This window comes from Gopherus evgoodei, chromosome 8 (genome assembly GCF_007399415.2).
Source record: "Gopherus evgoodei ecotype Sinaloan lineage chromosome 8, rGopEvg1_v1.p, whole genome shotgun sequence".
Lineage (NCBI taxonomy): Eukaryota > Metazoa > Chordata > Testudines > Testudinidae > Gopherus > Gopherus evgoodei.
In genome coordinates this window covers 32,507,860-32,535,081 of record NC_044329.1, presented here as the reverse complement: position 1 = coordinate 32,535,081, position 27,222 = coordinate 32,507,860, and the positions used below count along the sequence as shown (strand labels likewise).

Below are 27,222 nucleotides of genomic sequence, written 5' to 3'. Positions count from 1 at the left end.
TCAAAGCCCTTCTCTAATTCAAGCAGAGTGGGGAATTCAAGGCAGGTCTCCCACAGTCCAGTAGAATGTCCTAACCACTGGAATAAAGATGGTCAGGGAGTCCTCCTCCAGAACTGTTTTGGATAAATTTCTGTCAAATGGACACATGGTTTTGGCAAATAAACCATTTGTCCCAAAATTGTCATTCAGTTCTAATTGGCACATAGTGTGTGTGTGTGGCCATGTATAATGTAATTTTGTGTCTGTTCACTTGATGTACCTCTGCCCAATACTGGACAGGTTTTTGTGCTTGTGGCTAAATAGCAGGATCTGCATAGTAGCTCTCTTTTTCTGGAGTTTGCTAGGGTGCTGTCTATTTCTCTAGCATTAATGTGCTTTACAGCCATCTAGAATCACGCAGGGAAGCTAGCAGCTACAGACAACTCATTATACAGTATAAATATATATTTGATACAATGTTACAACCCACAGGGAGCAGTTTGTGAGATATTTAGACTCTAGCAACAAAGTTCTTCCAAGCTCATTGAGTTACTGCTGCTGTCCCATTAGATTCCTGTCTGACTGAGAAACTGTGGCAGCTGCTCCTGCTCACCAATGAGCACTCTCAGTACCGAGCATGAATCTGGCTCCACATTGAAGCAGTTACTTGAAATCAGCATGACAGGATGGCTGTCAGCCAGGCAGAAACCCTGTGAGGGGCTAAGATTTCATATTTGAAGTAATTATGAAAAATGGTATGGAAATAGTGATTAGGGTGGTAATCTCAAGCTAGGAGGCAGAGGGCAAGTTAAAGGAAAGTGGAACATGGTATTTTAGACCTGCCATTTAACAGTGCACACAGATTTTTGGAGCCAGTAGTCCAGATTTTAGAGTGCCCCAGATTGATCTTACTTTGTTTTAAACAGTTTGTTCACTACTCAACACCCATTCAACTGGAACCTTTGTGGTTCCACTGTACAGTTGTTAATACTTCCCCCCTCCCGCTTACAGCAAAGTGTGATCCAGCTCTGCTTAGGCCAGCACAGACTGCAAGTTTAGAGTTTGGGGAGAAGGGTCCATAATAATGCAAATCCAATGCATATAACCCTTTGTGCAGGGATTGTCATAAACAGATAGCTAAGGGTTAATGTCTCTTTCACCTGGAAAGGAGTAACCTGAAACACCTGACCAGAGGACCAATCAGGAAACAAGACTTTTTCAAATCTGGGTGGAGGGAAAATTTGTGCGTGAGTTCCTTGTTCTTTGTCTGGTGTCTGTCCCTCTTGGCTATGGGAAGGATTTTTCTGTCTCCTGCTTTCTAATCTTCTGTTTGTGAGTACAAAGATCATAAAACAATAGGGGTTATTGTTTTTTTTTCCTTTTGTATTTACATGTGTGTAGTTGCTGGAGTGTTTTGAATTGTATTCTTTTTGAATAAGGCTGTTTATTCATATTTCTTTTAAGCAATTGACCCTGTATTTGATACCTTAATACAGAGAGACCGTTTTTATGTATTTTTCCTTTCTTTTTATATAAAGCTTTCTTTTTAAGACCTGTTGGAGTTTTCCTTTGGTGGGGAACTCCAAGGAATTGAGTCTGTAGCTCACCAGGGAATTGGTGGGAGGAAGAAGTCAGAGGGAAATCTGTGTGTGTTAGATTTACTAGCCTGACTTTGCATTCCTTCTGGGTGAAGAGGGAAGTACTTCTGTTTCCAGGACTGGAAATAGGGAGGGTGGAGTTCCTCTGTTTAGATTCACGGAGCTTGCTTCTGTATCTCTCTCCAGGAACCCAGGGAGGGAACACCTGGAGGGGGGGAAGGGAAATGGTTTATTCCCCTTTGTTGTGAGACTCAAGGAATTTGGGTCTTGGGGTCCCCAGGGAAGGTTTTTGGGAGGACCAGAGTGCCCCAAAACACTAATTTTTTGGGTGGTGGCAGCTTTACCAGGTTCAAGCTGGTAACTAAGCTTGGAGGTTTTCATGCTAACCCCCATATTTTGGATGCTAAGGTCCAAATCTGGGAATAGGTTATGACAGGAAAAGTTACCTATTTTCCACATCAGTCACAGAGAAGCTGGGTGGCTGCCATAGGGCCTGCCTGTGGGAGATTCCAAGTCCTCCATTGTCCATCTAGTTCTGCCTCACAGAACCCATTCACTGAAGCTAGAGAAGCAGGGCCGGCTCCAGGCACCAGTGAAGAAAGCAGGTGCTTGGGGTGGCCAATGGAAAGGAGTGGCACATCTGGGTCTTCAGCGGCAATTCGGCAGCAAGTCCCTCAGTGCCTCTTGGCAGAGCTGCTGCCGAAGTGCCGCCAATCGCGGCTTTTTTTTTTTTTTTTGGCTTCACTGCTTGGGGCGGCAAAAATGCTGGAGCCAGCCCTGTAGAGAAGGCAGTTTCATCCAGGGGAAATTTTCAAAGTGCTGAGCTCTATTAGCTGGCTAGATCATTGGGCTCAATGGTTAATGATCAACAGCTCAATGTTTAGTTGGCAGCCAGTATCAAGTGGAGTGCCCCAGGGGCTGATCCTGGTGCTGGTTTTGTTCAGCATCTTAATTAATTATCTGGATTATGGGATGGATTGCACTCTCAGCAAGTTTGAAGATGACACTAAAGTGAGGGGATAAGTAGATAAGCTGGAGGGTAGGAAAAGGGTCCAGAGTGACCTAGACAAACTGGAGGATTGGGCCAAAAGAAATCTGATGAGGTTTCAGCAAGGACAAGTGCAGAGTCCTGCACTTAGGACAGAAGAATCCCATTCACTGCTGCAGGCTGGGGACTGGCTGGCTAAGCAACAGTTCTGCAGAAAAGGACCTGGGGATTACAGTGGACGAGAAGCTGGATCTGAGTCAACAGTGTGCCCTTGTTGCCAAAAAGGATAAAGGCATATGGGGCTGTATTAGTAGGAGCATTGCCAGCGTATCAAGGGAAGTGATTATTCCCCTCTATTCAGCACTGGTGAGGCTATATGTGGAGTATTGCATTCAGTTTTGGGTCCCCCACTACAGAAAGGATGTGGACAAATTGAAGGGAGCCCATCAGAAGGCAACAGAAATGATTAGGAAGCTGGGGAACCCAATTTATGAGGAGAGGCTGAGGGAACTGGGCTTATTTAGTCTGCAGAAGAGGAGAGTGAGGGGGGATTTGATAGCCTTCAACTACCTGAAGGCGGACTTCCAGAGAGGATGGAGCTAGGCTGTTCTCAGTGGTGGCAGATGACTGAACAAGGAGCAATGGTCTCAAGTTACAGTGGGAGAGGTCTAGGTTGAATATTAGGAAAAACTACTTCATTAGGAGGGTGGTAAAGCGCTGGAATGGGTTACCTAAGGAGGTGGTGGAATCTCTGTCCTTAGAGGTTTTTAAGGCCTGGCTTGACAAAGCCCTGATTGGGATGATTTAGTTGGTTTTGATCATGCTCTGAGCAGGGGGTTGGACTAGATGACCTCCTCAGGTCTCTTCCAACCCTGATTTTCTATGATTCTATGATTAGAATGTCAACTTGTTTAGTAAACTGATGACAAACTTTCACCACCAGTACTTTTTAATATGCATGAGCAGTCAGGGAAGAGCTTTGAGGGTTTTATTTGCTATAAATGTTTTCTGGGTTTTCTGAACAGGTTTTAAACCTTCAGGGATTTTTTTTTTTAAACACACTATGCTCATTATGCTCTGGTCTATGTCAAATAAATGAAACCCTGACTCAAGGGTAATTTCCCTGAGTAAGGACCTCAAGATGGGGCACAAAGTCTAGTGAGTTACAGCTGCTGGTTCTTTCTCAACAAAATGCACAAAGTCATGCCCTTTGAATACACAGAGACAGCATGGACAAGTAGAATTAATATAGGACTGGGAAACAGGAACTCAAATTCTTATCAGCTCTGCCAATGAAAAACTGTGGGTATGTCTATATTGCAGTTAAAAACCTGGCCCTTGTCAGCTGACATAGGTTAAGGAGCTCAGGCTAAAGAGCTGTTTAATTGCAGTGTAGACATACAGGCTCAGCAAGAAACCGTGGCTCTGGGGGACCTCATGATGGGGGAGGGGCCTGAGCCTGAACATCTACACTGCAATTAAACAGCCCCTGATCCTGAGTCAGCTGACCTGGCCCAACAGTGGAAGTTTAATTGCAATGTAGACATAACCTAAATGGCTTAGACTAAGTGTCCAAAGTTGCCTCTAACTTTGGGAACTCCACTTAATACTACTAAGGACACAATTTCATAGAAGCACAGAGAACCCACAGCTACCCTGGGCTTCAACTACAGTGGGGAACATCCAGTTGTTCTGAACCTCAGATGTGGAAGGGCAGCTGGAACTGAGAACCCACAAAAGGCACACTAAGTCAGTGGCCGCTTTTGGAAAAGTTTACCTTAATTTCTGAAAGGCAATATCATTTCTCCCAAAAGTGGGAGTTCCATAGAGCTCTTTGCCTGCTTATATCAATGGCAAATCTGAGCTTCTGCCTCAAATTTATTAATATGTACACACATTGGGTATAATACTTACCCACTTCCAGGGGTGGCTCTACGTATTTTGCTGCCCCAAGCACGGCAGGCAGGCTGCTTTCGGCGGCTTGCTTGTGGAGGTCCCGGGTCCCATGGATTCGGCGGCACGCCTGTGAGAGGTCCGCTGAAGCTGCGGGACCAGCAGACGCTCTGCAGGTATGCCGCCGAAGGCAATCTGCCTGCCGCCCTCGCTGTGCCTGGCAGAGTGCCCCCCATGGCTTGCTGCCCCAGGCACGCGCTTGGCATGCTGGTGCCTGGAGCCGCCCCTGCCCATTTCAGTGTATGGTGCTAATAAGAAAAAAATATTAACAAGAAGTCTTTGTCTGCATACAGCATAGTCTAATAAGTGTTTTCAGTGTAAATTACCTTTTTGTCTATTTGCTAGTTAAGCATCTAATTTACCAAGCAAACCGTATGCACAGTTGAGTTTTAGTGCACACATTTCTGCTGCCTGGTGTATTAGACATACATTTTGTTCTTGCCTAATTAAGGGTATCTACAGAAGTTTGTTTTTTCTCTATTCTTCCCTTGATGAAGTGCTACCAACATACCTGGGTTTCAAGCACTTCATAAATTTTAGTACGTCATAGCTCCAAAAATTTAAATATATGGGGCTAGATTACTGTACCTTTACACATGGTGAGTAGCAGTTTATTCTACAGAAATCCCATTGACTTGAATGGAACTAGTAAGAGAGGTATCAGCATCTTGTCCAATAGAACAGCAATCACAGGATCTCTATGAAATGTAATGCTTTTCTGTACCAACACAGTACATTGAGAGTCAATGCATTCTAATGGAGATTTCAATATCCTCTGTTGTGCAACATGAAAATGCTATGAAACAACTCATTTAAGCAGATTTGGTGTTTCTCCATGTTATCTCTAAGATACCACAGTGATAAAAGGCATATTAAAAACACAGAAAAATAGGGTACACATACACGTGTGTGCATGGGGGGGGAGGTGTTTATGTACTTCCACATCCATCTGGAGAAACAGTATCTGTTTAAGTACATAAAATAACTGTTTATGTCATGAAATTAAGATAAATACTGACTCTGATTCAAACTAATTATTATTCTGGGAGGTGCTTTGATGTTATAGCATCAAACAAAATTTGCCATATGCTATTTTCAGCATAATACAAAAAATAACTCTGACCTACTGTCAAATAAACATCTTAAACTAACTTGCTTCAGAAAACAAATAATATCCAACTATATTTTCCTCTAAGAAATGCAAATATGCAAAGCAATCACCCCTTAAAAGTAAATGGTACCAAATGTGCAATTCCCCGCTGATTTAGCATTCTTTGAAACTATCTGAGGCAGTCAGACACGGGGACCATGTACCCACCTAATGGTAACAAATCAGTAGCATTTTCTTCTTAAATTTCCTTCAGTTCTCATTGCTTACCAAGATGCAAAATAGCATTTCCTTTTTATATTTATTCAGACAAAGGAATTCAGAAAATATGTGAATTGTTGCATTTGAACAAATGGACTTTGCTGAAGCTGGACAGTATTAACCATATATCAGGGAAGATGTATCCTATGATAAAGAGTGCAAAGTCTTTGAAAGGCTGATGAAAGCCAAAATAATTGCGTTTCTCTGTAAGCAGTAAGTCTCATTTGCAGCATCTTATTTTAACGTAAGTTGCAATGCTAAAGCCAATAAATAAAGCAGCTGCTCAAGGACATAGATATAGCTTCAAAATGTTATCTCCGCTTACCTCTCATTTTTCTAAGCAACTAGGAGGTTAGGGAAAAGACATTCAAAAGACAGCAAGAATGCATACTAGAATTAGTAAGTAAAGCACACAATCACTGACAAAGGTTTACAACTGTTCTCCCAATTAAGTACTTGCTGCTAGTTTCCTGGAAACCTTGTACTAAACTTTGTCAAGTTGTTCATATGGGGCTACCAACTTTATCTTTTGTAGATTGTCATAAGCTCTGAAACAGGGAAGAGTAATTGCTGAGTATCAGTGGTTAGCTGAAGGTTATTTAAATACCTGCGAACTTGTAGTTCACCATGAAAAATGGCCCTAAAGTTCTCATTAAAAACAGCTGTTCCAAGGTATATCAAATTCAGGGATATTTAGACTTCACTGTAAATCTACTCCTTGCTTTAAACAATGAAGCAGTCGCCACAGCCATATTTTGATTTAAAAGATCATTGTACAAAATTCAGCTTCATGCCTTTATCTATTTAATGTTTCCATGTTTCTGCATGAATGACACTGTTTGTAAAACTGACTGAAGAAACTAGAAGTAGAGCATCTTTCACAGTCAATCCTTTGCAAGTATCTTCAATAAAGGATATTTACATTGCAATCAGTATTCTCCTGAAACATTCATGAGGCTAGATATCAACGCTAAGAAGAGATGTTAACGATAAACATTCTTAAAAAACAGCAAAGGTCTGACAAAGGAATTGTTTATCATAGAAAAATACTTGCAAATAACCTTAGTGTTTTCTATTGTACCGGCAACTTTAGCCAATACCTCATAATAAATAGTGCTTCAAACAATTAGAACAAATGAGAAGTTATAACAATAAACTTACTAACATGAAAAGCTTCATCTTGATCAGAGCTCCAGCATACAATGTACAGTTTACCAAAACCATACAGATCTGCATGGAAGTTCTTGAAACCAGCTTAATTAGAGACAGATAATTGTTTAAGATTACCTGTGTGTCAAACTCTCCTTAAAATCAGAGCTGCATTACTGTATGGAGATATATAAAACACCTTACATATTTCATTTATCTAAAGAAAGCATCTTAAGTTATTTTAGCTTCTGTTCAGTTCATCTATTACCCAAACACTGCATACACACAGATTAAAGTAGAATGCTCTGCAGCAAATGGTTTTCCGAACCAAATATTTTCTATTTCTTAATGTCCTACCTTCATAATTGCCTTCTAGGAGACCCAGATGCTCAAGTGCTTTCACAAATGCAACAATTATCACCAGTACCACAATCATTTCAAGTCCTTCCAAGTTCATCTTGAAAAATTATTCACGTGAAAGCATCTTTTCTCAGGGAGCGTCCTGACTTGAGAGTTAGACTTTAATTAAAAAGCCCTTGTAGTCCAAGATATGCCACAGAACCACAGAAATACAGTGCAAAAGAACTCCAGCATATTGCCACCATAAAACATTTCTGTTGACAGCAAAATGAACACAAGGAATGCAAGGAAGTCATATCTTACCATGTCTGCATCACTTGCCTGCATGGATACAGATGTTTCAGTCTCTAAGGCAACAGAATATATAGTAGCCACTTTGTTTAGCATTTCCCCTCAGTGTAAGCCAAAATTCGCCAAATCATTTTTGATATATGGCTAAATCTGATGCTTCCCCCCTACTCCCCAAAAAATAAGTTACAGATACAAACTGCTCTCACACTGTAGTGCCTAGTAACAACCAAACATGATTTGTTTGATGCCAAAATGAAACTTTAAGAAACACAAAGCAAGAACGTGCAAACAACACAAGCCATCACAGCTTTGCCACATGGACAGAAACCCATCTGCTTTTAATTATAAGTGTTTATCAACATATTGACCCAGTCATCCTCCCCAGTGTAGGCATATTTTTTTTGTTGAATATAAGAATCTACCAAATATTACAGTCAGTGCTGAGTGATTTAGAAATGAAGTGTTAAAGTTTGAGGATTAACAAAATAGCAAAATAGCATAGGATATTGCAGCATATTGTATATGCAGATGGTGGGATAATTGCACTTAGTTTATCTCTGCTCCTGTTTCATGGCAGGTTCCAAGTGAGGAAGGGCAAACAATGGTGTCAAGGACAACATTCCCTCATTGCCAAGGCTGTGTGCAACCTATTGTTCAACACAAGGGAAGCGCTTATGAAAAGTGCTCATGACTGGCTTTTCAAATGCGCAGCACCCACCATTCAGATCAGACTTTCAGAAGAGCTCTGCTCCCATTTGGACACCTATATAAGGGCCAGATTTTCAAAAGACCCTCCAGCATCCCCCCTTGAGACACATACGGCCAGATTTTCAGGAATATGCAGCACTCCATGTGCACTCCACATGCAAAGTGCTTTTGAAAATCTGGCCACTTATTTTGTGACTAAATGCAAATGGAGCTCTTTGAAAATATGATCCACAATGACTGCTGCATTTGCTGACAAGGTCACTCACTGCATTACCACTTCCCAACTCATTATTTTAACTCACTTTGGGATAACTTGACCATAAGAAAGAGCTATACAAAAAACGCCAACAAGCTGTAATTTATATTTAGAATATTATTGTATTGTATTCATCTGAATGATTGAAATCTGATTAATTATTTTCAGGCTGTAACAGCAGCACACAGATCATTAGCATGCAATTTCTTAACATTTTATGTTAATGCAGGGTTTCTCAAACACGGGTCGCCGCTTGTGTAGGGAAAGCTGGTGTGTTTACCTGTCCTGTCCGCAGGTCCGGCCGATTGCGGCTCCCACTGGCCGCAGATCACTGCTCCGGGCCAATGACAGCTGCTGGAAGCGATCAGCCGGACCTGCGGACGAGGCAGGTAAACACACTGGCCCGGCCCGCCAGGGGCTTTCCCTACACAAGCAGTGACCCCTGTTTGAGAAACCCTGTGTTTTGTAACAAAGTTACATTAAGGCTTTAAATAGTGTTGTAGGGTCTTGGAAAGGCTCTCTGTAGAGGGAGGACTTTCATCTTTCTAGGATTATATAAGGGAACCAATCCTGTTACCATTTAAGTGAGACTTTTGCCACTGACTGATGGGAGCAGAAGCAGGCGGAGGGGGCATTTAGAAAAGCTGGTGATTGTTCTTTTTATTTAGTTTTCATAGTGTTTGTATTGGGCTGATGGGAAGGGTGGTGAATGGCACTTTTTGTTATCAGTTTGAATGAAGTGCACTTTCTTATATGGTTACTCTGATACACTGAACAATCAGTAATATTTCAGAGCCATTATTTTGCTATAAATATGAGAAACATCCTAAGTATCTACAACTTCCATATCCCTGTAACAATATATCAGCTTTCCATATTAATGCTAACTGCTTTCACATCAAAACAAAACTCTAAGGGTATCAAAGCTCTTTATCAACATCTGTCATATGAAGTTCAACATCCCTGTAAGGGTAGGTAACCCCCCCCCCACCAGTTTCACTTTCCTACCATGGAAGTGATGTGGCTTCTGGGCAGGACACAGGTGTTTAACATTGCTGTGACATACCAGGGTGCAATCCATACTGATGAGCAGTTGTGTCACCCCTGCCTAAAACCTTAGGTGCCTTACAATGCCTTGCTGAAGTGGCTTCCATCTGGGCTGCTCACAAACCACCTTCCAGAATGAAAATCATACCCTGGGTATCTGTGTGTAACTGGACACTGCCAGCCGCCATTGGGTTACACTCTGGCTCTCACCAGCCTTGGTTATACTGTAGGGTGACCTCAATATTTTCCCCCAGAGATGTATGCCCTGTACTGCCCAGCCTTCTCCAGTTACATAAAGTTTGTTATTTCTTTAGTAGAAATAATATGCACACAACTTGCCACCCCAAATGGAGTTTCATAGACACTTCAACTTAAACACATTGGATTAGATAAAATAATATAACAAGTTTATTAACTACAGAGAGAGATTTTGTCAGGATGATTCTGCTCAGCAAATTATGAGTTTTCAAATCAGACCTTACAAGGTGTAAATTATACAAAGATTATGACAACTGTGTAGGGTGTGAATACAGGGTACATTCTGTCACAACTGCACATCCACATTCTACAATATTTTAGGACAAGAAGCAAAGAAGAATGCCATATTTGATGGAAACTCATGGCAGAAATTAGCTGGAATAAAATGCCTGAAGTTAGCATTTGGCCATCATCATAAGGTTAAAGCCTCTTTTCTTTCAAACAGTAAGATCAGCTAGATCATACATGAACACAAATGGTCAGAACCTCAATTTCATTTCTCACTAGAAAGATGGCATTTCCAGCAGCATACTTTGCCTGTGCTGGGGCACTGGTTCATTACAGACTCAGAGGGAAATTAGATGTCCCAATGCCATTCCTAGCAATGGCTATGTTTTCCTTGGAGATCTATCAATGAAACAATCTGACCCTGCTTAGCTTATAAGATGTGACAAAACAGGTTTTTATGACTGTAGTCTGTGCATTTATGTGCCAGCTATTTCCTTACAGCAATATATGTATCAAACCCCTAATCTAAATGTCAGCTGCTCTTTGAGAGTCAGCCATTTAATACTAGGGAAAAAGATTCCAGGCAAATAGAAGTGTGTTCTGGGAGCAAAATATCCAGTTTACTCAGATTCCTCGGCCAGATTGTCCATTCTGGCCCAGCTACATTCTGTACAAGATCGAAGGGAGTGGATAAAGGTGGCTTTATGCCTCCCCATATTTGGGCAATATTTGGGGCTTTTCTGTCCTCCAAAGTAGGTTTGCACCAGTGGGCAAATCATTTGGCTTTATACCCCCTTTAGGTTGCCTAGTAGCATAAAGAGTCATAAGACAATGAGAAATCAAGTTCTCTATCTTTACCACCAAAATACAAATCATAATAAAAAATCCTGGATGTGCAATATGCATAGAAATCAGACCCCAATTTCTGCTTTATTAGCATCAAGTGCTAACACTTTGGCAAACTGTTTTCACAGCATAATGGAGGACATGCGAGAACAAAAAAGAAAATTAGAACAGGGAGAATACATACATTGGGTCATAGGCACAGATGATACTTAAGCTTCCCTACAGTCGGCCTCCCTCAACTATTTGCAAATGCTGTACTGATGTAGAAGGGTGTCTAAATTAGAACAACACTCTGAGGAGACAGAAAACAATGTATCCTCATTCTTATTTTATCTGACCTCTCCCTCCTACTCCTTGCCAGGAATGTTACACCAACATATTATTGTAATGGGCTGCCATTAAGAGTCACTGCTGTAAGACCAATGTTCTGTACTGGAAAAGGTGAATACAAGCATGTAACCAGCCAAAAGGTTGCCATCAAAAGGGGGTATCATGACATCCAGGCTCACCTGACCAACCCATGCGGCCACTGGAGAGTGAGGGGTTGCTTCCCCATGTGTAAGCAGTGGGAGTGAGTCAGCAGAAGCTGGAGAGAAGCAGCAGCAAAGAGTTTTGCCTTGTGAGTCTGTGTGAGTACCTGGGAGGGGCCAAGGAAGAGAACTGCCTCTTAAGACAAGGCAGAGGTAGTGGGCCTGAGGATTCTGCCATAGGGGGTTGCCTATGTACTATTCGTTTCCACCCATTCTTCAGGATTTCTGTACATTTTGTCAATAAACTACACAAAGAAAACATCCTGAGTCATCCATTTCTGCTCTACGCAGGAAACTGACCTGGGAGGCCCCAAAACCTGCCGCAGCTCTGTAGAGGGACAATTTATTATTTGTGTTGCTGCTGTGCCTAAAATACTTCATCACAGACTGGGGCTCCACCATGTGAGCCCCTGTACAACAAAGACAGTCCCTTCCCCATGAAGCTCACAAAGGGCACTAAATTATTCCAGAGTAAAGCCCATATGGGAAGCTATCACAGAGGAGCTATTCCAGAATAGTTTATTCCACAATTGCTATTCCAGTCAACTTGTGTGTTTAGACAAGCCCTTTTTGGTAGGTGGAAATTTCAGTATGCATTTAAGACTCTAAGGTGGCCAGATAGTCAGTGGTGGAGTTCAAAGTCCTCTGTTTACAGAATAGGTATAGCATGTGCAGCAACGTAAGCCAGTATGCCTAACTTTGATGAGGAAGACATGATAGTTCATATTTAGGCCCTATTCCATTCTTGGATCCTCTGCTTGTATCACCAAAAATTCTGCCCCTCTGTGCTGTGGTGGTGTATTTTTGGGAGTGCTGACACTCATTCACTGGGAACTGAAATAAGATCACTAGGCTAATTTCACATACACCAAATGACAGAAAGATGGATTTTGGAATCAAGAAAGAAATGAGAAGACGACCATTATTTATTTATTATTTATATTTTGTATTACAATAGCACCTCCAAGCCCCAAATGAAACCAGGTCCCAACCGTGTTATGCGCTGTACAAAGCACTGTGACAGACACTCCCTGCCCAGAAGAGTTTGCAGTCCAAATACATAGACAACAGATGAGAGAAAAGGGTATGACCTCATTTTACAAATGGAGAACAAAGGTAGGTGCAAAGGGCATGAGTGACTTTCCTAAAGGCACAATGGAAGTCTAAACAGAGCATTAAATAGGAACTTGAACCCAAGCCTCCTGAGGTCCAGTCTAGTGCTTTACCCACAAGACCAACCTTCCTTAATAATGTTTGAACTATAGGTCAAACATGACAGGCCATGGCAGAACGACCTGAGCATTCAGTAGAGATGGACTCCAGGAGGACAATCAGCACTAGAAGCACAGGCTTTCCTCTGCTTCTCATGAAATAAGGCTGTTATGGTCACTGTGACTAGATACCGGAGGGAAACAGTCATATTCACAAAGCCCATGTATAGCACTATATTGTGGTAAATTCAGATGCAGGAATTCCCTAGCTAGTCCAGAGTGCCTATTTCCAGTTCTCAGTTGTCTGGATGTGAACTTAGTTCCCCAAGGCAGGACCCAATCTTTCAGCCGAGTCTTATTACAGTAGGAGTTGGGTGATCCATCATTATGACTATAGTATAAATATTTCATTCTGTGATGTGTGGGAGACTTCATTATGCCACTGTATCTCTGCATGCATATCTTTTTAATACAGCTTTGTTAAAGTTATCATGCCAAGTATGTCAGCTCCTGCTTTTTCAACATTTCCTAAAATGCTTCCAGTATTTTCTCAAATGCCAATAAGTGTTAAATTCAAGGACAATTTATTCAGTGAATAAAATCCACACCCAGTAATACCAATGTCTTTTATATCACAGTGGTACAATAAGATGCAGTGAGAATTTAATGCAAATATGAATTAAGCCTGGGCAGAAGAGAACAGCCATCATTTTCATATTTTGTGTGGTGTATAATGAAAAGCCATTGTGATAATAGGTAAGTGGCCAAGGCAGCATCATTGCTGTTCAGTATTTCATAACCAAAGATTATTGCCTCTCTCCTTTTCAGATGCCTAACCCCATTTTACTTTAAGACTATACTTTGATATAAATAATATCAGTAACATTAGCACTGGTGGCCTGTGATTTTTCCAACAGGGGAGGAACAAATCTCAAAACAGTTACTTCCACCTCCTCTCAATCTATAATTTCATAGCTATTAAAAGCTCACCTTTGTTACAGGTGAAGCAACAGCAGTTGGATCCAGAAGTGGGAGCCGACACTCCCACAACTCCTACCTGGGCCTGCAGCGCATGACACAGGCCCTTTGCTTGGCCTCAGCGCCTCAAGCACACACATGGGGCCTACCAACCGCATCCCTGCCCCCTGAAGCCTAGGCTTAACTGCTACCATCCTGCCATGGCACTACCAAGCAGTGGTTACCACAGCAATGCTCTTATAAAGTGACTTCTGGGCATGGTCCATTGCCATGGAAACAAGGCAGCTTCTTGAGGTGCTATTAGCTATACTGAGAGTTGAGCCTCACGCAGCACTACATTCTGTCAACTTCATGCTGTTGTTTTGCTACTGAAGACAGACAGGGGTCATTTAAATGACCCCCCACACACACAATTTATCCTTAAATCTGTATTGAATTTATCAATTAAATAAAGACGACATAAAACGTGTGTTGTAGCTTTTGGGGATTCTTGGTTAGTCTGTGCCTGGACTGACAAACCTCCCCTGAATATTAAGTATGCTTTACCCAAAATTTTAAGCTAGGAACAGTCAGTCAATCATAAACATTGAAATAGGTTACTATTTGCTAATTCGGCCTGTAAACAGGATAATATGATATGTTGTTATAGCTAATGTCACAGGTTGCACCCTTCTCTAGGTCTGCAAAGCATGCTTAGGCAGCTGAGAAGAGAACTTTTTTTGTTTTGGTTTTTACAAACTGCTTAGGAGGACTGTTCTGAGTTTGCTAGCCCTTTGGGATTTTCTCTGTTTAGATAAAAGTTAAATGTTAATTAAGAAAACCCAGGTGAAGGTTTTTCTTCTTCAGTAGACAACAGCGAATGATCGGGATCCTGTTTGGATAGGTTAAGCCAGTGACTCTCCAGTTGAGATCCAGAGATCACTGGTGGCCTGCAGAGCACTTATGTGGCCCAGAGTTACTTCTTTGAAGATAGCCAAGTAGCTAGCAGTATCCAGGCAGTGATGGTTCTTAATTATAGCCCTACCAACTACATTTCTTTAAAGATGATTTTCAGGGAAACAGGAAAAAAAAGCAGCTGCAGCTGCTCCCTTGTTCCTTCCTGATGAATGCTTTAAGCAAGTGTTTTGATGGTGTTTTTCCAACTGTAATCTGATTTGCTTGCAGACAATTAGAAGGGAAACAAAACAAACAAGATGGCAATATAAAGTGCAAGTGGGGAAGGAGGATTCAGTATTAACATATGATGTGAAGTCCTACATCTTGCAAGGGGAGGCAAGCAACAGAGATACAAAAAGGGGGGTGATAAGCAAGAAGCAGCACCCATCACATTAAAACAAGTAGATTTTTATCTTGTCTCCTATTTTGGAAACTGAGCTTTAATTTGTTGCAGGGAAGGTGTGGAGTTGGGGTTTGGAGAGAAGGTAACCACACGAGGGCTGCTTAGCGGTCAACAGCATGAACTAATCTGAAAACCACTGGCTAAAACATTCCTATTTGCTCCCTGAACAATTACCTCAGATTGGATCCATAAGGTTAAGATGGCTGTTTAAATGTAGTGACAGTGAAGAGTTTCCCCACAGGTACAGCATACTAAATATCTTGATTAGTCCTTCCGTGTAGATGAAATTACTGCTAACGAAAGCCATAAGGCTGCATATTTTAGCCAGAATGGGGCAGATGACTTGTATATTGAAACTGAAAAAAAACAAACAGGTTTCAGGATTTAGTTGAAAATTTAAGGGGGATATTATTTCTCAGTACAAACTTTATTCAATATATTGAGCCTTACTGATGGAATGAGCTAGAAAGAAATACTGAGTACCTGGCAAATTTGAAGAAGGTGGAAGGAAACATGTTAGGCAGTTCCTAAATGAAGTATCAAATGATTAAGTACACAACACAATGTCCTCAGCTGAGAGACTGCTGGCTGCAGGCAACATGTACAAGCATCTTTATACTTGCATTGCCCGAAAAAATGGGCCCGATTTTTTTTTATTTATTTATTTTTTAAATTGTAACATGAAGGCTGCAACACTGATGCAAGCAACTAAAGGCTCATTTGGTACAAGAGCAGCAAACCTGACCGGGAAAGCAAGGGAGGAGATACACAAGCAGCTTACCTTGGAAGCTGTAGACTCATTTATGCCCTTTTAAAAGTCTAAAGACACCAGGAACTGCAATAGTCTAGAATATACTAGAAGAGATTGGAATGCATAGGGCAGTTGCCTTCACTTTCTGAACCTTAACTAAAGCAGAGAAAAGAAAACCACGCTCCTACAGAAAAGGGAGATCTAAGTGCTGTATATGGAATCTGAAAACTCCACATTTCCACATGATGGGGAAGTTTACACTGTTGGTAACAATATGTCTACTACAATTCTTGTGCTTAACGTGCAGCTATTACCTACAGAAAAGGGCTCTCATTCTGTCATGTTATCATTCTGGCACAGGTATATGCATTTTGGAAGACATGGGCACACTGATGCATTGTCCTGGTTGCCACTGGAGTTCCTTAACTGTAGGAAGAGTCATATCTAAATTCCCATGAGTCACTTTGAAAGCATTTTGGGCAGGGACATTCATTAAAAGTATCTTCTATCTCCTGATAAATCATTAATTTCACTTAGTTTTTATAATTTTTCATATCACATTCAAAGGTATCAAATCTAAATAGCTAGCAACATTGCTGGTGGCATATGGTACAACCAGTGATATAATTGAAAGCATTCTGCAGCTGCCCAATCAACTTTTAACCTTGTGCTGGAATTATAGTTCAGCTTATTCAGAATTTCAAACCACTTATTAAAATCTTTATATCACAGCACAAGACTCTCTCAGGAAAAGACGGTTACTCACCTTTGTAACTGTTGTTCTTCGAGATGTGTTGCTCACATCCATTCCAGTTAGGTGTGCGCGCCGCGCGTGCACGTTCGTCGGAAACTTTTTTACCCTAGCAACTCCAGTGGGCCGGCAGGTCGCCCCCTAGAGTGGCGCCGCCATGGCGCTCTATATATACCCCTGCCGGCCCGCCCGCTCCTCAGTTCCTTCTTGCCGGCTACTCCGACAGTGGGGAAGGAGGGCGGGTGTGGAATGGATGTGAGCAACACATCTCGAAGAACAACAGTTACAAAGGTGAGTAACCGTCTTTTCTTCTTCGAGTGATTGCTCACATCCATTCCAGTTAGGTGACTCCCAAGCCATACCTAGGCGGTGGGGTCGGAGTGAGAAGTCGCGGCCCGGAGCACCGCAGTTCCGAAGGCCGCATCCTCCCTCGACTGCTGGACCAGGGCGTAGTGGGAAGCAAAAGTGTGGACCGATGACCAGGTCGCTGCCCGACAGATTTCCTGGATGGGCACACGGGCTAGGAAAGCCAGCGATGACGCCTGCGCCCTGGTAGAATGCGCAGTCACACGGCCCGCAGGGACATGGGCCAAGTCATAACAAGTCCTGATACAGGACGTAACCCAAGAGGATATCCTCTGGGAGGAGATAGGAAGACCTTTCATACGATCTGCTACCGCCACGAAAAGCTGGGGGGATTTTCGGAAGGGCTTAGTCCTGTCTATGTAGAACGCGAGAGCCCTACGGACATCCAGCGAGTGGAGCTGCTGCTCCCTGCCTGAGGAGTGAGGTTTTGGGAAAAAAACCGGAAGGAAAATCTCTTGGTTGACATGGAAGGCTGAGACCACCTTGGGCAGAAAAGCAGGGTGTGGTCTCAGCTGCACCTTGTCCTTGTGGAAGACCGTATATGGGGGGTCTACCACAAGAGCTCGGAGCTCCGACACCCGTCTAGCTGAGGTGACAGCCACTAGAAAGGCAGTTTTCCAAGAGAGGTAGAGCAGGGAGCAAGTAGCTAACGGCTCAAAGGGGGGCCCCATGAGTCGGGACAACACCAGGTTAAGATCCCAGGTGGGAGCAGGGGGACGGACGTTAGGGAATAAACGTTCCAGCCCTTTAAGGAATCTCGACACCGTCGGGTGAGAAAAAACGGAGCGACCGTCCGCACCCGGGTGAAAGGTGGAGATAGCAGCTAGGTGGACTCGCAACGACGATAAGGCCAGACCTTGCCCTTTGAGGGACAAAACGTAGTCTAATATTTCGGAAACCGAAACTTCCATAGGGCGGAGATTTCTCTCTACGCACCAACAGGAGAAGCGCTTCCATTTCGCTGAATACGTGGCTCTTGTGGACGGTTTTCTGCTGCTCAAGAGCACCTCTCTCACAGGCGTGGAGCATCGCAGCTCTGGGCCAGTCAGCCACGCAGGAGCCACGCCGCTAGGTGCAGCGACTGCAGGTCTGGGTGACACAGGGTCCCGTGGTCCTGGGTAATCAGGTCCGGATGAAGGGGCAGGGGAACTGGGTCGGCTATGGCCAAGTCCAGCAGCATGGTGTACCAGTGCTGCCTGGGCCACGCCGGGGCTACCATGATCACGAGCGCCTTGTCCCTGCGCACCTTCAGGAGGACCTTGTGGACTAGAGGGAACGGGGGAAATGCATAGTACAGGTGGGTCGACCACCGGATGAGGAAGGCGTCCCCTATCGACCCCGGTTCCCTGCCCTGAAAGGAGCAGAATGCTGGGCACTTCCTGTTCCCCCTGGACGCAAAGAGGTCCACCCGGGGATAACCCCACCTCCGGAAAATGGAGAGAGCGACATCCGGGCGAAGGGACCACTCGTGCGACAGGAAGGATCTGCTCAGTCGATCTGCCAGAGTGTTCCGTACTCCAGGGAGGAAGGAAGCCCTGAGGTGAACGGAGTGGGCTACGCAAAAGTCCCAGAGACGTATCGCCTCGTGGCACAGGGAGGAGGACCTGGTGCCGCCCTGCTTGTTGATATAGTACATCGTCGTCGTGTTGTCCGTAAACACGGCGACACAACGACCCTGAAGCTGATGACAAAACGCTTGACAAGCAAGGCGGACCGCTCTCAACTCCCGTATGTTGATGTGGAGCCCCACCTCCTCCTGGGACCACAGGCCCTGTGTCCGCAGGGTCCCCAGGTGGGCCCCCCAGCCCAGATCTGAGGCATCCGTTGTCAGGGATACCGATGGCTGAGAGGGGTGAAAGGGAAGACCCGCACATAACACGGACTGGTCCAACCACCAGCCGAGAGAGTCCAAGACCTTCTGGGGGATTGTGACTAACATGTCTAAAGGTTGCCTTTGCGGCCTGTAACGGCTGATAAGCCACAGCTGGAGAGGCCTCATGTGGAGCCGAGCGTAGCCGGTCACAAAAGTGCACGCTGCCATGTGGCCTAACAGGGTTAGACATGTCCTTACTGACGTCAACGGGGCTGACCGCAAACGCTGAACGATCGCCGCCATGGTCTGGAACCGTTGCAGAGGCAGCGAGGCCCTGCCCATCGTGGCGTCCAAGACCGCCCCGATAAATTCCACCTTTTGCGTGGGCCTCAGAGTGGATTTGTCTGTGTTTATCAGGAGGCCCAGACTTGCAAATACGGCGGTGATCAGGCGGACATGGCTGCTGACCTGCTGCTCCGACGTGCCCCGAATCAACCAGTCGTCCAGATAAGGGAACACGTGGACACGGTTGCGTCGAAGATGCGCCACGACAACTGCCATGCATTTTGTAAACACCCTTGGGGCCGTGGACAGGCCGAAAGGGAGGACTGCAAACTGATAATGAAGAGCCCCCACAACGAAGCGGAGAAAGCGTCTGTGGCGCGGCCAAATGGCAATATGAAAATACGCGTCCTGCATGTCGAGGGCGGCGTACCAGTCTCCCGGATCCAGGGATGGAATAATGGTCCCCAGGGATACCATGCGGAACTTCAACTTCACGAGGTATTTGTTGAGTTCTCGCAGGTCGAGGATAGGCCTGAGGCCCCCCTTGGCCTTGGGGATCAGAAAGTAGCGGGAATAAAACCCCTTGCCTTTCTCGTTTTCCGGAACCGCCTCTATGGCTCCTTTGCTGAGGAGCGTCTGCACCTCCTGTCGAAGGAATTGCTCGTGAGAGGGGTCCCTGAAGAGGGACGAGGAAGGAGGGCGGGAAGGAGGAAACGAAACAAACTGCAGGCGGTATCCCGTCTGCACCAGGTTTAAGACCCAGCGGTCCGATGTTATTTGGGACCACGCCGGGAGGAAAAACGAAAGGCGGTTTGAAAACGGGGGGAAAGGATCCATAGGGGAAACTGCTACAGCGCCCTCGGGCGCACCTTCAAAATGAAGGCTTAGGACCAGGCGGGGGTTTCGAGGAGCCTTGGTTCTGCCCCCCTTGGTTCCCAGACTGCCTGCGCCTGCCGTTCCTGCCGCGGCGCCTGTAAGGGTCCTGCCGCTGGCGGAACTGGGAAAACGGCCTACGGTACGGCTGCTGCTGTGGCCTAAAGGGTCTACGCTGCGTCACGGGGGTGTGCATCCCGAGGGACCACGCAATGACCCGGTTGTCCTTCAGACTCTTGAGTCTGGGGTCTGTCTTTTCCGAAAACAGGCCCTGGCCTTCGAAAGGAAGGTCCTGTATCGTGTGCTGGAGCTCTGGCGGAAGGCCGGAAACCTGCAGCCAGGAGATGCGACGCATCGTAACTCCCGACGCGAGGGTACGGGCAGCCGAGTCCGCAGCGTCCAAGGATGCTTGTAAGGCCGTGCGCGCGACCTTTTTGCCCTCGTCCAGGATGGCCGTAAACTCCTGGCGAGCATCCTGTGGCAGCAGCTCTTTAAATTTGTCCACTGCCACCCAGGAGTTAAAAGCGTACCTGCTCAGCAGGGCCTGCTGATTAGAGACCCTGAGCTGCAGGGCCCCAGCCGAATATACCTTACGGCCAAGGAGGTCCATCCGCCTGGCCTCTCTGGATTTGGGGGCCGGAGCCTCCTGGCCGTGACGCTCCCTATCGTTCACCGACTGCACCACCAGTGAACCGGGAGTCGGGTGAACGTGCAAGTATTCATACCCCTTGGAAGGGGCCATGTACTTTCTCTCGACTCCTTTCGCTGTCGGAGGGATGGAGGCCGGGGACTGCCAGATAGTATTGGCATTGGCCTGAATGGTCCGTACAAGGGCAGGGCGACCCTGGTGGGAGCATCCGAAGAGAGGATGGTAACAATCGGGTCCTCTATCTCCGAGACCTCCTCTGCCTGCAGACTCAGGTTTTGGGCCAACCGCCTGAGGAGGTCCTGGTGCGCCCTGAGATCCAGCGGGGGGGGACTGTTGGAGGAGGTACCCGCCACCGCCTCATCCAGGGAGGAGGATGAGGAGACCCCAGGCACGATAGTGTCCAACTGAGGGTCTTCCTCAGCCCTCGCCTCTACCTCCGGAGCCACAGCGGAGTCCTGCTGTTTGGACCCTTCCTCCGCCTCCGGGGAGGGAGGGGGGCGAGACAAGGAGGCTTCAGGGGCCCTACGCTCCGCATTCGCCGGTGTGGGAGGGAGCTGCTGGGGGCCCTGGGCCTGATGGTATGCCCAGGGTGTCCAGAATCCCCACTGTGGTGGGCCTTGGTCTTCCAGCGGCGGATCCCCGAAGAGCGCCGCCTGCCGGTCGGTGCCGAGCGCATACGCACTGTCCGCCTGCGAAGATACGGACGGCTGTCTCGAGGGCCACGGCGGGGCCGACCCCGGATGGTACGGGCCGGCGCGGGTCGGCACGGAGGATCGTCTCGGTGCCGGGGACCGGTGCCGGGAGTCGTATCGGTGCCGGGATCGGGACCGGGACCTGGATCTGTCACGGTGCCGGGATCCTGATCGGTACCGGGTGTCGCTTCGGTAGCGGGACCTGCCACCGGCTCGGTGCCGGGAGGTCGACCGGGACCTACCACCGGCTCGGCGCCGGGAGGTCGACCGGGACCGGGACCTGCCACCATCTCGGTGCCGGGAGGTCGACCGGGACCTACCACCGGCTCGGCGCCGGGAGGTCGACCGAGACCGGGACCTGCCACCAGCTCGGTGCCGGGAGGTCGACCGGTGCGGCGAGTAGCGATGGGACCTGCTCCTGGAGTCGCGGTGCCGGTGACGCCGACTGGAGCTTGACCGCGACCGTCCGGAGGTCGACCGTTGCCGCGAGTGCGACCGGTGCCGCTGAGGGGAGCGGTGCCGGGACTGCGAGCGGCGTCGGGATCTGGAGCGCCCAAGACGTCGGGACCTAGATGGCGAAGGACTGTCTCTGGGCGGCGCCGACATCATGGGCTTGCCCCTGGACACGACCCGCACCGGAGGTACCGGGGGTGGCAGCCGAGTGGGCTCCGTCAGGGCAATAAGGTCCCGAGCCGAGGCGAAGGTCTCCGGTGTTGACGGGACCACTATCTCAACCCCAGATCTCATGGGGGAGCTCGGCGGCACCGGACTCAACGGACCCGCCAGGCCCGGAGTCAACGGTGCTGACGGTGCCGGCGGTGCCGCGGCCGATGTCGAGGCCGGGCGCTCAAGCCGGGTCTGCCTGGCCGGAGTAGCAGACTTCGACGGCCTAGGCTGTGATTCCGGTGCCGGAGAAGGTCGGTGCCGAGGAGTCTTCTCGGTGCCGGAGCGATCCGGTGCCGGTGCCGAGACCACGGTCCGCGAAGTCGACGGGTCAAGTGCCGCCTCCATGAGGAGAGTTCGGAGCCTCTGATCTCTCTCCTTTTTTGTCCTCGGCTTGAAAGCCTTACAGATGCGGCACTTGTCAGACCTGTGCGATTCCCCGAGGCACTTCAGGCACGCTTCGTGGGGATCGCTGGTGGGCATGGGCTTCTTGCAGGCCGCACACTGCTTGAAGCCCGGCGAAACAGGCATGAGCCTGGCGCCGGGTGCCGGGAAGGGCTAAGCCCCCGGCCAAGAACTATTTAACAACTATTGACTAAACTATTTACTTAACAACACTAATTAACACTATATAGAACTAGAGATAAGCGATTGAAAACTAGGAGAGCTAGGGACGTGGAGGACAGCTAAGCCGCGCTCCACAGTTCCAACGACCGACACGGCGGTAAGAAGGAACTGAGGAGCGGGCGGGCCGGCAGGGGTATATATAGAGCGCCATGGCGGCGCCACTCTAGGGGGCGACCTGCCGGCCCACTGGAGTTGCTAGGGTAAAAAAGTTTCCGACGAACGTGCACGCGCGGCGCGCACACCTAACTGGAATGGATCACTCAAAGAAGAACTAAAGTACTGCACAGTAATAACAACGTAATAGTCCCATTTTCAATAGGGCTGTCTCTGAAGCAGATCAAAGGGAACAGGTTCCGAAGTGAAAATAGTACTTTATCCATGAATTACTGATGTGTTTATTTCAATTGCTTACATCACTACTTCAAATAGTCTAGACAGGGACTAAATTTTAACTCAGAAAAGAAATATACAGAACATTCAGAAGCGCCTATAAGATCCCTGTTTGTTTAATTTTATCACAGACTCATCAAGGGAAGTCTCTAGTAGCAAACTTAAGTGTCACTCTGAAATAGCAAACAATGGAAATTTACTACCATTGCTCCCATTCTCATCTGTTAATGGAGGAAATAAAACTCAGATCTCTTTTGCTTTTGAAAATGAAATCCAAGCGAAATCACATCTCACAACTAAAATCTCCCAAGGTATATATGGAGACATGTTCCCTTTCTTATAGCTCAAAAAAAGCCAGCATTGTACAAATAAATGAAGATTCAGCAGGCTGCCTGACAAGCCAGACTTGACAGGAGGTTAATAGCCTGTCTTTTGTGCCAAAAAGCTCATTGCTTTTGTAGTACTTTCTGTTAGACTTGACCACTGAAAAGCATTTTCAAGGTTACCAAGGAGTATATTTTGTCCCGCGCCCCTCCCATTCAAAAATTGAGCGGTGCAGCAGAAACATTCGATGCTGGCAAACAAACATGCCCCCTCCAGCTCACAAAGTCTTGGATGATCACATATTGGCTCTCCATCTACACAATACTGGCAGCGCCATGATATAGGGCAGTTTCAAACTGCTCCAAGCACAGGAGGAAGCTGAGCTGCTGATCCTGTATATTAACAGTCATGACAAGATCACATTCAGAGATGCTAGAGGGAATGACTTATGGGAAAGATTAAAGGAAAAATATTTATAGCTTGGCTAAGGAGAAGGTGATAACTGTCTACATAGCTCCCTGAAGGGTGTAAACATCAGGAGGAAAGGGAATTGTTTAGAAAGATTTAAAGCATATAACCAGAAATAATAAGAGGAATCGATCCATAGGAAAATTCAGGGATTGATCCTGGTTTTCTTACTCAGGCAAGACTCCCATTAAAATCCATGGCATTCCACTGGCAGGGAGTTCTTTCTCTGTAAGCTGGGGTATAAGTGCACTAGCTTGCTGCTAACTGGCCATGCAGACCCTGCTACTGTGCATTAAATGTGCTGCAGTGCGTTTTGATCTACTCCCAGCTGAGTGAATGGAAGTTCTTTTGAAGTGTTCAACAAGCTTGGCACTCGTTAGTGAAGTATATCAATGATGAGTTTTATTGATCATGTCTGTCAACTATGCACATTTGTGAAGAATTGAGTCAGCTCCTTAAGTACTGCCCCAGTTTGTGCTGGACTTAACTGTGATATTTGAAATGGAGTCCCGGGTGCAGTGTGGTATCACCTTTCATTTTTTCTAGGATCCTGGCCAGAAATCTGAACAGAAAATTGTCATGTGGTACCACTGTCTACAATAGATACTGATACATATACAAATACACACAGAAAACACATATCCCATTTATGTAATGTACAAGAAGTCTGATGTTATGTTTTGATCCTTATTAGTGAAGACTACTTGGTTACGCTGGGTAATAATGGAGAATTAGAATATTAGTGTCTATTTTTTTCCCAGCACTAAGCACAAGTTTGATCAAAGGAGACTGTGAATACATTGACAGTAGCCTTTAATATTAACCTACTGACTTTTCGGCTGTTATGACTCAATGTTTTATGTCTTCATGGTCCCAGGGTGCAAGGACTGAAGAAATTAAGCCTAATGCTAACTACTTAGTGAACCAAATAATGTTAAGTCTTACAAATGACTTTGTCTAACAGGCCATATTTCTGTATTTTCTACGTAAAAATTGTCTATACTTTAATTCCTATTCACTTGGTTAGTCTTGGATATTAACAAAATATGATTCACTGTTGACTAATGCATTTGGTTTGGGAATCACCCAATGCATGCATTTATTCACATTATTTGCACTTCTTTGGATCTACAAAAACTGGATTCAATATCTCACAAAAACAGGTCTTTCCCAACATTTTTATACTTCCATCTTAGCTCAGAAGTTTATAAAGAACTGCCTCTTACTCAAGCGTTTTCTGCATTATCACCAGAAACTACAAGAGTTTACACACATGAAAATACAAAAATTAAGTTTACATGAACTTTATTCAAAATAGAGGGGATTAGGGCAGAAGCTTGCAGGGGCTTCCCATCACCAAACAGTATTGCCTGGTATTGGAGTGCATGAAAAGGATGACAAATCTCTATTCCAGACATTATGTAGCTTTTGAACTACTGTCACTTTCAAGACCTGCAAAATTGGAACAGAAAAGATGGGTTTGTGTTGCTCTTTTTATTATTTTTTTAGATTAAGACTTGTTCCTGTGCAGTAGCCTACAGGAGTGAGCATGGGGATTTGAGACTTCACTGTGATGTACATTATAAAGAGAAAACTAAACAAATTGAAATAACACATTTTGTTGTGGTGATAGCAGAATGCACCTGTAAAGCAGTGTGTGGCTGTAATGCCTTGGGAGATCGTGCACTCTTATAGTGAGCTGAGATGACAAAAGCATAAAAAAGGGTTACATTAAAGCATGGTTAGGGGGGGAAAATAGTGGCTAATTAGATGTTTGAAACAGAAGATCAAATCATCAGAATAGTAGCATCCAGTCTTAGATCCTCAAGGAATAAAAGACCCATGACACCATCCTCTGCATAAAAAAGAACTAATTTAAGATGTATCAAACAAAGCATACTGATTACAATCAGGCTGCTAAGAGGAATTGCCTGATATTTTATATATATGAGACCAACTTGAATTTGAGAATTTGCCTCTTGCCAAAAGCTGTACACAGGGCCTGCCTTGGGGCTATCCATTCTAGCCCCAGGAATTGTACAGGGAACTTGCTTCCTAAATTCACTAAACTTTTTCAACAGCAGAATGTTGCATCTATTATCAGCAATCTGTTGGCAAGCTAGACACTCAGAACAGCTTGATTGGCATGAGCAAATGTGCTTCTATTCTCAGTGTTTTCCATTTTATAGCAAACAACATTGTGACTGAACTGTAAAGCAGATGGATGATATCAGACAGTTTCCAAACACCGTTGATAAGTATCAGCTGTTTGTAAGGATATTGCCATTATGCTGGCATACAGGAGACATGTACAAAAAACCCTGCCATTTTTGTATATTCCCCCCCACCCTCCCTTGACAGTGCTGTTTTTAAACACAAAAGGTGAATGGGAAAGAAATACTGAAAAAGATCAGAAATTCAGGAACCTACAATGAGATCAACAGAGCTGGCAGCATTAGAAAGTGTAAAGGGCCAATAGGTTACCTGGAACTGGAAGAACTATGGGTGAATATCACCCATTATTATAATTATCACAAGAATAACTTTTTAGGGCCAATATTATATTCTCCATCACAAAGGATGGATTATCTGAAGAGGCCTGGCTATGTTTGCATTCTTATATTATCTCTATCACCATTTAACTGTACAGTAACAGGAACACAATATGCTAGTTTCATTCTCTTCACAAGTTTAGAAGTGTAATTTCAGATGCTGCACACCACATCATATTCTTGCAATTTGTGAAGACTTTTGGTCTTCACAGACTTTGATATTACACTTGCAGGAATCACATCCCTTTATGTGAAATAAACTGTAAGCTTGTGTAAGAACTGGAGACTGAAATACTTATAGTCCTCAAGAATTGGTGTAGATTTTTCTTTGCAAATTTATATTATGAGGCTACAACAGTTGAGACTAAAATCATATTGATGCTTAGCCTTTGTATTTTTAAGAGATCTATTTGAAATTGTTATAATTTGGAGAGTGGCTTTTAGGATGAAAAGTTTATTTTCAATTTAACTATGCATAGCAGGATATTTTATTGGTTTCTTTACATCAGGAATATTCATAAGCCTTATTTCTTTATTCACATGTCATGTTGAATTGGTTTTACTTGGATGGAAATCCAATTATTGACTCAGAAAGCGATATCAGCGAAACCCGCATGTTCAAGGCTGTAGTCAGAAAAGTGATTTTGGGAAAACAATATTGTAAGACTCTGTAATTGTTCTCTTTCCATTCCACCCAATCACGTGTGCTCATCTTACAAGTCAAAAGAATGTTTTTCCTTACTGCATATTTAAACAGTTTATTTGTTTTTTCAAGTTAACTAACATTGCATAACAAACAGGGAAAGGCAAACAAAGGGCATGAACAGCTAGAGAACACAAAAGATGCTAACAGTTTTCTGTCTGTTCTATAAATTTATGCTGGAACATGGAATCGAGTTGCTTTCTTTGCATCCATCAGCTTAGAGAGGA

The 27,222-nt window shown here is 45.1% G+C and overlaps 1 protein-coding gene across 4 annotated transcripts in view; it reads right to left on the bottom strand.

Annotated features, from left to right (window-relative positions):
* Positions 1-27,222, bottom strand: part of KCNIP1 (potassium voltage-gated channel interacting protein 1) — an 833,815-nt gene that overhangs the window by 253,407 nt on the left and 553,186 nt on the right. The window contains exon 1 of one of the 4 annotated variants that reach the window (XM_030572377.1): positions 7,700-7,720. The exons of the other annotated variants lie outside the window; for them this stretch is intronic. The gene's annotated coding sequence lies outside the window, so the exon portion shown is untranslated. Of the gene's footprint in view, positions 1-7,699; positions 7,721-27,222 lie in introns of those variants that run through there. 4 annotated transcript variants of the gene reach the window in all.